General features: G+C 48.4%; 1 protein-coding gene across 3 annotated transcripts in view; it reads left to right on the forward strand.

Moving 5' to 3' along the window:
• The first annotated feature begins 687 nt into the window (after positions 1 to 687).
• Positions 688 to 14,608, forward strand: part of NEIL2 (nei like DNA glycosylase 2) — a 39,776-nt gene continuing 25,855 nt past the window's right edge. Inside the window, exon 1 of one of the 3 annotated variants that reach the window (XM_063915104.1) lies at positions 688 to 720. The gene's annotated coding sequence lies outside the window, so the exon portion shown is untranslated. Of the gene's footprint in view, positions 721 to 770; positions 853 to 14,608 lie in introns of those variants that run through there. The other 2 variants (XM_063915102.1, XM_063915103.1) reach the window with 2 other exon arrangements.

The following is a 14,608-nucleotide window of genomic DNA, read 5'->3' on the forward strand; positions in this document are numbered from 1 at the left end:
AGAATTGCGAATAGACACTTCTTAGCAGTTTCTGAGTAGCTCCAGACTTACTCGGCATCTGCGATCAGTTCAGTCAGTGTCGTTCCTGGTTTGACGTCACAAACACACCCAGCGTTCGCCCAGACACTCCTCCGTTTCTCCAGCCACTCCCGCGTTTTTCCCAGAAACGGTAGCGTTTTTTCACACACACCCATAAAACGGCCTGTTTCCGCCCAGAAACACCCACTTCCTGTCAATCACATTACGATCACCAGAACGAAGAAAAAACCTTGTAATGCCGTGAGTAAAATACCTAACTGCATAGCAAATTTACTTGGCGCAGTCGCACTGCGGACATTGCGCATGCGCATTAGCGACTAATCGCTCCGTTGCGAGAAAAAAATAACGAGCGACCAACTCGGAATGACCCCCTATGGCTACTACCTTGATACAGAGATTTAAAAATAAAAATAGTGATAGGGATTTGGGGCGCCTGAAGCCAGGGTAAGCAATACACACTTCATGTGGTTAAAATTGTTTTAATTGTGACTGAGGACATTACACAAGAGGGAGTATGAGCTGCAGTTCTTTCACTTTAAGAAACAAAAACTGCAGGGACTGAGATGTGCCCCCCTCCTCAGCTGGAGCAGTCCCCTTCTCTGACCCACTGTCCTGCCCTCTCCGAACTGCAAATGGTTTATTCCGGGCCCGGGAACGCCTGCACTTACATAGAGTACACAGGTCAGTATGTCCTCCCCTGTATATTACAAATGGAATAGTCCTTCTCATGTAAAACGTTCAGAGAGGAGGCCAAGTGCTGAGTTGTATGGGGGTGTCCGGAGTTCTGACTTTCTGCACAAGAAGACATACACAGTGAGTTAGGATCTAATCTGTGTGGGGGAGGGAGGGCGTGTGTGTGTTATATAGAGGGACCTGTGTGTGTGTGGGGGGGTGTTATATGGAGGGACCTGTGTGTGTATGTTATATAGAGGGACCTGTGTCTGTGCAGGGGTGTGTGTGTTATATAGAGGGACCTGTGTGCAGGGGCTGTGTGTTATATAGAGGGACCTGTCTGTGTGTGTGTGTGTGTGTGTGTGTGTGTGTGTGTGTGTTATATAGAGGGACCTGTGTGTGTGTGTTACATAGAGGGACGTGTGTGTGTTATGCAAAGGGACCTGTGTGTGTTATATAGAGGGACCTGTGTGTGTGTGTGTGTGTGTGTGTGTGTGTGTGTGTGTTATATAGAGGGACGTGTGTGTGTTATATAGAGGGACCTGTGTGTGTGTGTGTGTGTGTGTGTGTGTGTGTTATATAGAGGGACGTGTTATATAGAGGGACGTGTGTGTGTTACATAGAGGGACGTGTGTGTGTTATGCAAAGGGACCTGTCTGTGTGTGTTATATAGAGGGACCTGTGTGTGTGTGTTTTACATAGAGGGACGTGTGTGTTATGCAAAGGGACCTGTCTGTGTGTGTGTTATATAGAGGGACCTGTCTCTCTGTCTGTGTGTGTGTGTGTGTGTGTGTGTGTGTGTGTTATATAGAGGGACGTGTTTATATAGAGGGACCTGTGTGTGTGTGTTATATAGAGGGAAGTGTGTGTGTGTGTGTGTGTGTGTGTGTGTGTGTGTGTGTGTGGGGAGTGTGTATTATATAGAGGGACTTGTCTGTGTGTTTATACAAAGTGACCTGTCTGTATGTGTGTAGGGGGGGGTGGTCTTCAGGTTGCCGACTGACGGGATCCCGGATCCCAGTATACCGGCGCTGGCATACCGTCCGATTTTCTCCCTCGTGGGGGTCCACGACCTCCCTGGAGGGAGAATAAATAGCGTGGCGCAAGGGGCTCATTTGCGCTTGCCACGCTGTCGGTATGCCGGCGGTCAGGCTCCCAGCGCCAGTATGCTGGTCGCTGGGAGCCCGGCTGCCGGCATACCATACTACACCCTGTAGGGGTTGTGTGTTCTATAGAGGGACCAGTCTCTGTGGGTGTTAGGGGTTGTGTGTTCTATAGAGGGACCAGTCTCTGTGGGTGGTAGGGGTTGTGTGTTCTATAGAGGGACCAGTCTCTGTGGGTGGTAGGGGTTGTGTGTTCTATAGAGGGACCAGTCTCTGTGGGTGGTAGGGGTTGTGTGTTCTATAGAGGGACCAGTCTCTGTGGGTGGTAGGGGTTGTGTGTTCTATAGAGGGACCAGTCTCTGTGGGTGGTAGGGGTTGTGTGCTCTATAGAGGGACCAGTCTCTGTGGGTGTTCTATAGAGGGACCAGTCTCTGTGGGTGGTAGGGGTTGTGTGCTCTATAGAGGGACCAGTCTCTGTGGGTGTTGGGGGTTGTGTGCTCTATAGAGGGACCAGTCTCTGTGGGTGTTGGGGGTTGTGTGCTCTATAGAGGGACCAGTCTCTGTGGGTGTTGGGGGTTGTGTGCTCTATAGAGGGACCAGTCTCTGTGGGTGTTGGGGGTTGTGTGCTCTATAGAGGGACCAGTCTCTGTGGGTGTTGGGGGTTGTGTGCTCTATAGAGGGACCAGTCTCTGTGGGTGTTGGGGGTTGTGTGCTCTATAGAGGGACCAGTCTCTGTGGGTGTTGGGGGTTGTGTGCTCTATAGAGGGACCAGTCTCTGTGGGTGTTCTATAGAGGGACCAGTCTCTGTGGGTGTTCTATAGAGGGACCAGTCTCTGTGGGTGTTAGGGGTTGTGTGTTCTATAGAGGGACCAGTCTCTGTGGGTGTTGGGGGTTGTGTGTTCTATAGAGGGACCAGTCTCTGTGGGTGTTAGGGGTTGTGTGTTCTATAGAGGGACCAGTCTCTGTGGGGGTTGTGTGTTCTATAGAGGGACCAGTCTCTGTGGGTGTTAGGGGTTGTGTGTTCTATAGAGGGACCAGTCTCTGTGGGTGTTAGGGGTTGTGTGTTCTATAGAGGGACCAGTCTCTGTGGGTGTTAGGGGTTGTGTGTTCTATAGAGGGACCAGTCTCTGTGGGTGTTAGGGGTTGTGTGTTCTATAGAGGGACCAGTCTCTGTGGGTGTTCTATAGAGGGACCAGTCTCTGTGGGTGTTAGGGGTTGTGTGTTCTATAGAAGGACCAGTCTCTGTGGGTGTTGGGGGTTGTGTGTTCTATAGAGGGACCAGTCTCTGTGGGTGTTCTATAGAGGGACCAGTCTCTGTGGGTGTTGGGGGTTGTGTGCTCTATAGAGGGACCAGTCTCTGTGGGTGTTGGGGGTTGTGTGCTCTATAGAGGGACCAGTCTCTGTGGGTGTTGGGGGTTGTGTGCTCTATAGAGGGACCAGTCTCTGTGGGTGTTGGGGGTTGTGTGTTCTATAGAGGGACCAGTCTCTGTGGGTGTTAGGGGTTGTGTGTTCTATAGAGGGACCAGTCTCTGTGGGTGTTAGGGGTTGTGTGTTCTATAGAGGGACCAGTCTCTGTGGGTGTTCTATAGAGGGACCAGTCTCTGTGGGTGTTAGGGGTTGTGTGTTCTATAGAAGGACCAGTCTCTGTGGGTGTTAGGGGTTGTGTGTTCTATAGAGGGACCAGTCTCTGTGGGTGTTCTATAGAGGGACCAGTCTCTCTGGGTGGTAGGGGTTGTGTGCTCTATAGAGGGACCAGTCTCTGTGGGTGTTAGGGGTTGTGTGTTCTATAGAGGGACCAGTCTCTGTGGGTGTTCTATAGAGGGACCAGTCTCTGTGGGTGTTAGGGGTTGTGTGTTCTATAGAAGGACCAGTCTCTGTGGGTGTTAGGGGTTGTGTGTTCTATAGAGGGACCAGTCTCTGTGGGTGTTCTATAGAGGGACCAGTCTCTGTGGGTGGTAGGGGTTGTGTGCTCTATAGAGGGACCAGTCTCTGTGGGTGTTAGGGGTTGTGTGTTCTATAGAGGGACCAGTCTCTGTGGGTGTTCTATAGAGGGACCAGTCTCTGTGGGTGGTAGGGGTTGTGTGCTCTATAGAGGGACCAGTCTCTGTGGGTGTTAGGGGTTGTGTGTTCTATAGAGGGACCAGTCTCTGTGGGTGTTCTATAGAGGGACCAGTCTCTGTGGGTGTTAGGGGTTGTGTGTTCTATAGAAGGACCAGTCTCTGGGTGTTAGGGGTTGTGTGTTCTATAGAGGGACCAGTCTCTGTGGGTGTTCTATAGAGGGACCAGTCTCTGTGGGTGGTAGGGGTTGTGTGCTCTATAGAGGGACCAGTCTCTGTGGGTGTTAGGGGTTGTGTGTTCTATAGAGGGACCAGTCTCTGTGGGTGTTCTATAGAGGGACCAGTCTCTGTGGGTGTTAGGGGTTGTGTGTTCTATAGAAGGACCAGTCTCTGTGGGTGTTAGGGCTTGTGTGTTCTATAGAGGGACCAGTCTCTGTGGGTGTTCTATAGAGGGACCAGTCTCTGTGGGTGGTAGGGGTTGTGTGCTCTATAGAGGGACCAGTCTCTGTGGGTGTTAGGGGTTGTGTGTTCTATAGAGGGACCAGTCTCTGTGGGTGTTCTATAGAGGGACCAGTCTCTGTGGGTGGTAGGGGTTGTGTGTTCTATAGAGGGACCAGTCTCTGTGGGTGGTAGGGGTTGTGTGCTCTATAGAGGGACCAGTCTCTGTGGGTGGTAGGGGTTGTGTGCTCTATAGAGGGACCAGTCTCTGTGGGTGTTGGGGGTTGTGTGTTCTATAGAGGGACCAGTCTCTGTGGGTGTTGGGGGTTGTGTGCTCTATAGAGGGACCAGTCTCTGTGGGTGTTGGGGGTTGTGTGCTCTATAGAGGGACCAGTCTCTGTGGGTGTTGGGGGTTGTGTGCTCTATAGAGGGACCAGTCTCTGTGGGTGTTGGGGGTTGTGTGTTCTATAGAAGGACCAGTCTCTGTGGGTGTTAGGGGTTGTGTGTTCTATAGAGGGACCAGTCTCTGTGGGTGTTCTATAGAGGGACCAGTCTCTGTGGGTGTTAGGGGTTGTGTGCTCTATAGAGGGACCAGTCTCTGTGGGTGTTAGGGGTTGTGTGCTCTATAGAGGGACCAGTCTCTGTGGGTGTTCTATAGAGGGACCAGTCTCTGTGGGTGTTAGGGGTTGTGTGCTCTATAGAGGGACCAGTCTCTGTGGGTGTTAGGGGTTGTGTGCTCTATAGAGGGACCAGTCTCTGTGGGTGTTAGGGGTTGTGTGCTCTATAGAGGGACCAGTCTCTGTGGGTGTTCTATAGAAGGACCAGTCTCTGTGGGTGTTAGGGGTTGTGTGTTCTATAGAGGGACCAGTCTCTGTGGGTGTTCTATAGAGGGACCAGTCTCTGTGGGTGTTAGGGGTTGTGTGTTCTATAGAGGGACCAGTCTCTGTGGGTGTTCTATAGAGGGACCAGTCTCTGTGGGTGTTAGGGGTTGTGTGTTCTATAGAGGGACCAGTCTCTGTGGGTGTTAGGGGTTGTGTGTTCTATAGAGGGACCAGTCTCTGTGGGTGTTCTATAGAGGGACCAGTCTCTGTGGGTGTTAGGGGTTGTGTGTTCTATAGAGGGACCAGTCTCTGTGGGTGTTAGGGGTTGTGTGTTCTATAGAGGGACCAGTCTCTGTGGGTGTTGGGGGTTGTGTGTTCTATAGAGGGACCAGTCTCTGTGGGTGTTAGGGGTTGTGTGTTCTATAGAGGGACCAGTCTCTGTGGGTGTTAGGGGTTGTGTGTTCTATAGAGGGACCAGTCTCTGTGGGTGTTAGGGGTTGTGTGTTCTACAGAGGGACCAGTCTCTGTGGGTGTTAGGGGTTGTGTGTTCTATAGAGGGACCAGTCTCTGTGGGTGTTATAGAACAGGAACTACATGTATGTGTAGGTGGTTTTTGTTCCATTCATGCAATGGGATACTCCCGGCTATAGAGAGACATCCCAGGAGAGCAGGTGATTCTCCCGCAGGGATGTTACCTGCCTGCAATGTGCTGGATGTCTCTTATCTGATTCCTGTTGTACTGCCCCAATGCTGATGTTAACGGACATTGGTGGTCATTCCGAGTTGATCGCTCGCTAGCAGTTTTTAGCAGCCGTGCAAACTCATTTCCCCCGCCCACTGGGGAGTGTATTTTCGCTTTGCAGAAGTGTGAACGCCTGTGCAGCAGAGCGCCTGCAAACACATTTTGTGCAAAACAGACCAGCCCTGGACTTACTCTTCGTGTGTGTTGATTCTAACATTAGAGGGTTGGCTTTTTGACGTCATACACTCCCTGAAAACAGTCAGTTGACACGCAGAAACGCCCCTTTCCTGTCAATTTTCTTGCGGCTGCCAGTGCGAATGAAAACGTCGCTAGAACCTGAGCACAACCACAAAAGCCTTTGTACCCGTATGTCGCGCGTGCGCATTGCGGTGTATACGCAGAAATTACGATTTTTAGCCTGACCGCTACGAACAACGGCAGCTAGCGATCAACTCGGAATGACCCCATTATTACACGGGCATGGACCTGCTCAGAAACATTCAGTGTTTAACTCTACACATTATTATAGAGTTAAGGGCCCCATAAAACTACAGCGACATGTCGGACCCTCGTGTCGCCTACGATTTCCCTTGACCCGCCCGGCAGCTTCCCGGGCGGAAGGATCGCATACGATACATCGTATGTGGTCCTTTTACATACGATGTATCATATGCGATCCCAGCCATGCCTGCGGGATCCGACATATCACGAGTGCAGCACTAACGACCTAGGGGCTCCGATCCGATGCTCAGGGGACCGCGCATCGGATTGGATCGGATGTAAAACACATCCGATTTGCCACTTTTCACCCGATTTATCGGATGAAATTGGGCATTATCATTCTAGTGTATGCGGCCCTTAATATTGGGAAAGATATTATGTCAGTGGTTCACCCTAGAGTATAATAATTTCTCTAGCATCCATAAGGGATACTGGGGTCTTAGTATGATGGGGTATAGATGGTGTCCAAAGGAGACGGTGCACTTTAAATTTCTTCAAGTGGGTGTGCCGGCTCCTCCCCTCCCACAGCCAGTTCCGAAAAATGTGCTTTCAGGAGGGGATGCACACTCTGGAGTTCCAGAGGATTTTTCTTCAGTTTATTTATTTTTTGGTATGCTGTTTGGGCAACATATACCTGCACCGTGAGTGTTGGGGGGGCGGTCACCGGCCTCTGTAAGGTGTCTTAGCGCACACACCCGCAGCACACCGCACACCCCTAACATAAGCCTGAAGATGAGAAGAGTGGTGAGTACAAACCAGGGTCCCCGCTAGGGGGGTCCCCCAGTTCTTGGTGCAGCGTGATCGCAGGGGCGGCATGTGGCCCATCCCCGTGAGGGTATCCCATAGCCCCCCTGCGTAGACTAGCCAGCGGTTTGGTGGAAACAGGTACTCATACTATGACACCACAGGAGACATTTGCCAGTATAAATAAGATGCATAGCTCCGGCGCCACTACAGGGGGCGGAGCTAACTCAAAGCGGGTCCAGCGGCTTCCTGGCGCCTTCCTCTGCTTCCAGCAGCAGCATGGCACACAGCTCCTCCAGGGACACTCCAGATACACAGGAAACTGGTACAGGGGTGTTAGTAAGGGGGAGAGCCGCTATTCTACATTATAATAGAGTCCTGAAAAGGACAAAACTCCGGTGTTACACCGAACTCACAGTGTAAAATACAGCCTGCAGTCTTACTGAGTCTGGTAGGCTTGGTGTGCTGGTCCTTTATCTCTGGGTCTCCTACTCGCATACCAGTCTGGGCAGGCTTGCTTGTACCGTGTCTCTGTGTTTGTGTGTGAGTGTTTTGTCTCCTATAAACGTGGTAAAACACCAATGATGCATGGTATGTAATACCAGATTCTCCCCCTCGGTGTCTGGTTCCCTCTCATGTAAACAGTGTAGCCAGTCCTCCCAGACTAGTGAGGCAGCTGGGAGGAGGGAGGCTCGAGCCATCCTGGTTAGTGGCTATAAAATAAATGATGACGGACATGTCCTCTCAGCTCTCTGCAAATAGAAGACACGGCAGCTGTAGCAGACCTGACTGCAAAGGCAGATGACACAGACCCCTCTCCCTAGCTCAGGGCCACATAAATGTGGGCTGCCTGACTTACTCTTGGATTCTGATGAAGAGGGACAGGAGGAGGGGGAGGAGCTGGAACCTATGACAGAGGATTCATCTCCGGCGCAGGGGATTGAACCCCTCATTCTTGCTATCAGGGATGTGTTCAAAATGCCAGCGGAAGGCGCTGCAGTACAGCAGTCGTTCTTCTCCTCACAGAAAAGGGTTAGCGTCACCTTCCCTGATTCTAAGGAACTAGATGAGATGTTTAAGTTAGCCTGGAAAAATCCTGATAAAAAGTTCCAGGTGACGAGACGCTTTCTAAGCACTTTCCCATTTACCCCAGATGGCAGGAAAAATTGGGAAGATCCCCCTGCTGTGGACGTATCAGTCTCACGCCTATCTCAAAAGGTGGTATTACCAGTCCCTGGCACCTCTGTCCTAAAGGATCCTGAGGACAGGAAAATAGAGACTACATTAAAGTCTCTTTACACAGCAGCTGGTGTATCACAAAGACCTGTGATAGGCGTTGCTGGATGACACATGCCATTCACACCTGGGCAGGCCAGATTCAAGAGGGCCTTGCGGGGGATATGTCTCTGGTGAATATGGTGACACTGATAAAAACACGTTCAGGATACTGCACGAGTCTTGTGTAATTTTATCAAGGAGATAGGTGCTATTAATGCAAGGTTTTCTGCCATGGCAGTGTCTGTGCGCAGCGCTTTGTGGCTGCGTCAGTGGATAGCGGACGCAGATTCTAAGCGCAGCGTGGAGTCTCTTCCTTTCTCAGGAGAGTGGCTATTCGGGGTTGAGTTGGATACGTGGATTTCGAAAGCTACAGCGGGGAAATCTACGTTTCTCCGCTCTGGGGCCCCACCAGCCAGACGCTCCTACCTGGGGCCGTCTTTACAGTCCTTTCGGACCGCTAGGTTTAGGTCAAGAGCCAGAGGCGCCTCAAATGCTGCAAGAGGCACCAGAGGCAAGACCAGAAAACCAGCTGCTGCAGGTTCTCAGGAACAAAGCACCAGCTCTGCTTCCACCAAGACCTTGGCATGATGGTCCCCCCCCCCCCCCACCCCGAGAGAATCTCAAGGTGGGAGCTCGGTTGCATCACTTCAGCAATATCTGGGAAAGCTCCTGCCAGGATGCCTGGGTAAAGGAGCTAATTTCTCAGGGCTACATGCTGCGTTTGACAGACACCAATTTTTCAAATCAAGCTTACTAGTTTTGGAGGATATGCGAGTTACACTGCAACAGGCCATCCTGAAGTTGGTCCAGTCCCAAGTCATTGTCCCAGTACCACTGCAAAAACAGGGAGAGGGTTATTACTGCAACCTGTTTGTGGTACCAAAACGGATGGTCTGGTAAGGCCCATTTTGAATCTAAAATCCTTGAACCCTTACCTAAAGGTCTTCAAGTTCAAGATGGAATCCTTGCGAGCAGGGATTTTGGGTCTGGAAGAACAGGAGTTCTTGGTTTCGCTGGATATAAAGGATGCTTATCTCCATATCCCGATTTGGCCACCTCACCAGGCTTACCTGCGGTTTGCCCTATTGAACTACCAGTTCCAGGCACTGCCCTTCGGCCTGTCCACGGCTCAGAGGGTCTTCACGAAGGTGATGGTGGAAATTATGTTTCAGCTCCGAGTCCAGGTGATCAACATCGTCCCTTACCTAGATGATCTCTTGATAAAGGCGAGATCCAGGGAGCTTCTATTGCTCAATATCAACCGCACTATTCAGCTTCTGTCACATCATGGGTGGATTCTAAATTTGCAGAAGTCTCACCAGGTGCCTACTCTACGGCTCCTGTTCCTGGGAATGATTCTGGGTACAGTGGCTCAGAAGGTATTCCTCCCAGAGGACAAGGCAAGGATGCTCCAAGAGGTGGTCCGAGCGGTTCTAAGGCAGAATCAGATATCCATCCATCTTTGCATACGATTTGTTGGGAAAGATGGTAGCCTCATACAAGGCAATCCAGTATGGAAGGTTCCATGCGAGGATATTTCAATTGGATCTCCTGAACAAGTGGTCCGGATCACCTTTTCAGATGCATCGGTTCATAAGTCTCTCACCTCGGGCCTGGATTTCCCTCCTGTGGTGGCTACAGTCCTTAAACCTGCTGGAAGGTCGAAGTTTTGGGATTCAGGATTGGATCCTCCTCACACCGGACGCTAGTCTGAGGGGCTCAGTTCCAGGGCAGGTGGTCAGCCCTCGAAGCCCTACTTCCGATCAACATTCTGGAACTTCAGGCGGTCTACAACGCTCTGCTTCAGGCCTCTTCTCTGCTCTGGGATCAGGCCATTCTAGTCTGACGCCGGTATTGTTTGAGAACCAGGGACCCTCAGGCGATAGCAGTGGATACACTGACAACGCCGTGGACTTACCGGTTGGTCTACTTGTTTCCTCCGATTCCGTTACTCCCGAGAGTGCTAAAGAGAATCAGGCATCAGAGTCCAGGCAATTCTGATTGCCCCATACTGACCTCGGATGGCATGGTACGCAGATCTTCTGGACATGTCCGTTGAAGAACCTTGGCCTCTGCCAATGAGAAAAGATCTTCAACAAGGACCGTTCACCTAACTGGACTTATGGAGGCTTCATTTGACGGCATGGCGGTTGAGCGGAACATCCTAGCTCGCAAAGGCCTTTCCAAAAAGGTTATTGCAAACATGGTTCAGGCCAGGAAACCTGTGACATCAAAGCACTACTATCATATCTGGAGGAGATATGTCTCTTGGTGTGAGGAGCGCAAGTATCCTCTGTGGATTTTCACTTGGGACGTTTCTTACGTTTCCTGCAGGCTGGAGTGGATATGGGCTTACGTCTGGGCTCTCTTAAGGTCCAGATTTCAGTCCTCTCTAATTTCTTCCAGAAGAAGTTGGCAGTGTTGCCAGGAGTTCAGACCTTCTTGCAAGGGATACTTTGCATACAGCCTCCCTTTGTACCACCAACGGCACCCTGGGATCTGAATGTGGTATTGGAATTTCTGCAGTCCTCCTGGTTTGAACCATTAATGACGGTAGAAGACAAGTACCTTACGTGGAAGACAGTAATGTTATTGGCCCTGGCTTCTGCTAGGCGTGTCTCAGAATGGGGGCCATACTTGGTCTTTTACGAAGATAGAGCAGAGCTCAGGACTAGGCAGCAGTTCCTGCCGAAGGCTGTCTCTGCATTCCACTTGAATCAACCTATTGTGGTTCCGTCAAGTTCTGGCACTTCTGCTCCTCCGGAGGCATTGGATACTGTGCGAGCCTTGAAGATCTATATCAAGAGGATGGCTCGAATCAGAAAGATGGATACCCTGTTTGTGCTCTGTGATGCGCAGAAAAAGGGTTGCCCTGCTTCTAAGCAGTCCATTGCTCATTGGCTTAGGCTTACTATCCAAAGGTCTATGTGTCTGCAGCCTTACCGGTTCCACAGTCTCTGAAGGCCCACTCTACTAGATCGGTGGGGTCTTCCTGGGCGGCTGTCCGTGGAGTCTCGGACTTGCAACTATGCCGAGCAGCTACCTGGTCAGGGAAGAACACCTTTGTGAAGTTCTACAGGTTTGATACCCTGGCCAAAGAGGATACCTAGTTTGGGCAGGCGGTGCTGCAGACGTCTCCGCACATTCCCGCCCGATCTGGAAGCTTTGGGACGTCCCCATCGTACTAATACCCCAGTATCCCTTATGGATGCTAGAGAAAATAGGACTTGAATTACCTACCGGTAAATCCTTTTCTCGTCCATAAGGGATACTGGGCGCCCCTTCAGTGCGTTGACTTTTCTGCAGGTTTTCTTATAAAACAGTTTACCTGTCAGTTGTTGTTGTTGTTGTTGTTACCAGCCGTTGCTGGTCGGTTTCTGTTGTGGTGTGCTGGTGTGTGAATCTGATCACTCGTTGTTTGTGTTCCTTCTCTCAAGTATGTCCATTTTCCTTCGGGCAGAATTTTTACCTAAATTTGAAAAAAGAGGCGATCTCCCAGCGATGCTATGTATACGTTCCAAATGGGTAGGACTCTTGTTCCTCAAACAAAAAACATATTATACAGCATGTTTGTTAGTTGTTCTAGATATGTCCACCAATGATATCCAAGGTCGTTACCCCCGGCAACTGACCTGTGTTAAATGCGATGCGTTCACATAAAGGTTTCTTTAGTACTTTAAACAATCCTCTAATCCACGACTTATCTACACCAGGCTTACCTTGAATATAAGCCCTATGTGCAATGAAAGGTATCTTTCTCCACTTCTGTTATGGGTCTACGGCCATTCCGTTCTCTCCACACAAAAAGTTTCCAATGACAGCAGATATGGTGCAAAAAAATGTCTTTTTTTATTCAAAAAGTTATCTCCCCAAACAATGGGGATAAAAACAGTTCTAAAAATGATAAAACAACAACAAAAGGGGTACCCTGTTTAAAAGAACAAAAGGCCACTTCCAATGGTACCGGTAGGATGGATAAGGTCACTTTCACCAATTCGGAAAAATTCCTAAGGGAAAAATTACCCACAAAGCAATGCCTACCACCATGGAAGATAGCTGTCCAGGGTCCCCCTTCCAATAAACCAACGCGTTTCGGATTTAAAATCCTTCCTCAGGGTATGCAGTGGAAGTGACCCCTTGGTCCTTTTATACCTGTCTGACTAAAACACATATTCACTACAGCCAATCAGGTTCCACTATTCCTAAAAACAATTATATTTTCCACATTTGGTTCTATAAATGGTATAAAATGTTTACATGTTTATATATCACCATATTCAGCTGTCTACTGTTCTTAAATACCTAACACAAATCCATTAAAAAAACGTTATTTCTTATAATTGGTTAAAAGGAAAATCTGATACAGATAACTGCAAACCTCTTTCATTATGGGGAAACAACCCTCTTCCCGGGTGAAAACAACCACAATTTCCAGAGAGTCTATGTGTCACATGACACCACGTGTGTCCGGCCGGAGACCCGTCTCCGTCTTATGTATGTTGGTTTCCTTGGCAACCACACGTCCCTTGTTCACGTCATCTGCAGCGGCCGGAAACCCTTCTCCGCCTTGTATGTGTTGGTTTCCTTAGAGACCGCACGTCCCATACTCCCGTCATCTGCAGCAACTATCAGCCGGAAGTGTCTCTCTCTCGTAGCGTCATACTTCCGGTTAATGGACCGCAAATGCGGAAATCCAGTGCTCTCCATTGAACCGCATAACCACGTCCATGTATAATAAAAACAAAGGCAAATATTAATATTATATATAGAGCCTCTTGTCTTATGTATCCAAACGAAATACATTATACCATACCGGAATTTAATAGGTATAATAAAATAAAATATAACCCCATATTCCTATTTCTACTAGTCATGTGCTTATTTATTTTTCCTATATGGGTATTACAATGATTTACCATAGGTGTCTTAATAGGATTTATTTTTATTATAAAAAATGATGATACTTTTTCAATTAATTATAGTAGTAGAGGTTAGTAATGTATTACAGATACTAGGACATTTTTTCAGACCCTAGAAAGATCTACAGAAACCATTTGGTCTCAAAATCTAAATTGAGACCCTTTGGATATAATGTTTTAAGTTCGTAGATCTTCCTCATTTCTGCTTTCGCTAGTCTTTCCTCATCGTCATTCTTGCGCCAATTGGAATGAATGCTCATAATGGCGCAGAAATTTGTAAGATGACTGATGTTGCAATTATGTACATTTTTAAAGTGTTGAGACACACTGTGCGTCTCAAGGCCTTTTTTAATATTGCGGACGTGCTCAGCCATCCTAACCTTTAACGCCCTGGTCGTACGTCCTACATACTGTGTGCCACAAACACACTCCAAAAGGTATACACAATTCTTAGTAGAACAAGTAAGGAATTGTCTAATGGGATAAGTCAAATTGGTCTGTGTGGACCTGTATTCCGTTATATTGACTTATCCCATTAGACAATTCCTTACTTGTTCTACTAAGAATTGTGTATACCTTTTGGAGTGTGTTTGTGGCACACAGTATGTAGGACGTACGACCAGGGCGTTAAAGGTTAGGATGGCTGAGCACGTCCGCAATATTAAAAAAGGCCTTGAGACGCACAGTGTGTCTCAACACTTTAAAAATGTACATAATTGCAACATCAGTCATCTTACAAATTTCTGCGCCATTATGAGCATTCATTCCAATTGGCGCAAGAATGACGATGAGGAAAGACTAGCGAAAGCAGAAATGAGGAAGATCTACGAACTTAAAACATTATATCCAAAGGGTCTCAATTTAGATTTTGAGACCAAATGGTTTCTGTAGATCTTTCTAGGGTCTGAAAAAATGTCCTAGTATCTGTAATACATTACTAACCTCTACTACTATAATTAATTGAAAAAGTATCATCATTTTTTATAATAAAAATAAATCCTATTAAGACACCTATGGTAAATCATTGTAATACCCATATAGGAAAAATAAATAAGCACATGACTAGTAGAAATAGGAATATGGGGTTATATTTTATTTTATTATACCTATTAAATTCCGGTATGGTATAATGTATTTCGTTTGGATACATAAGACAAGAGGCTCTATATATAATATTAATATTTGCCTTTGTTTTTATTATACATGGACGTGGTTATGCGGTTCAATGGAGAGCACTGGATTTCCGCATTTGCGGTCCATTAACCGGAAGTATGACGCTACGAGAGAGAGACAC

Source organism: Pseudophryne corroboree, chromosome 4, assembly GCF_028390025.1.
Source record: "Pseudophryne corroboree isolate aPseCor3 chromosome 4, aPseCor3.hap2, whole genome shotgun sequence".
NCBI classification, from domain to species: domain Eukaryota; kingdom Metazoa; phylum Chordata; class Amphibia; order Anura; family Myobatrachidae; genus Pseudophryne; species Pseudophryne corroboree.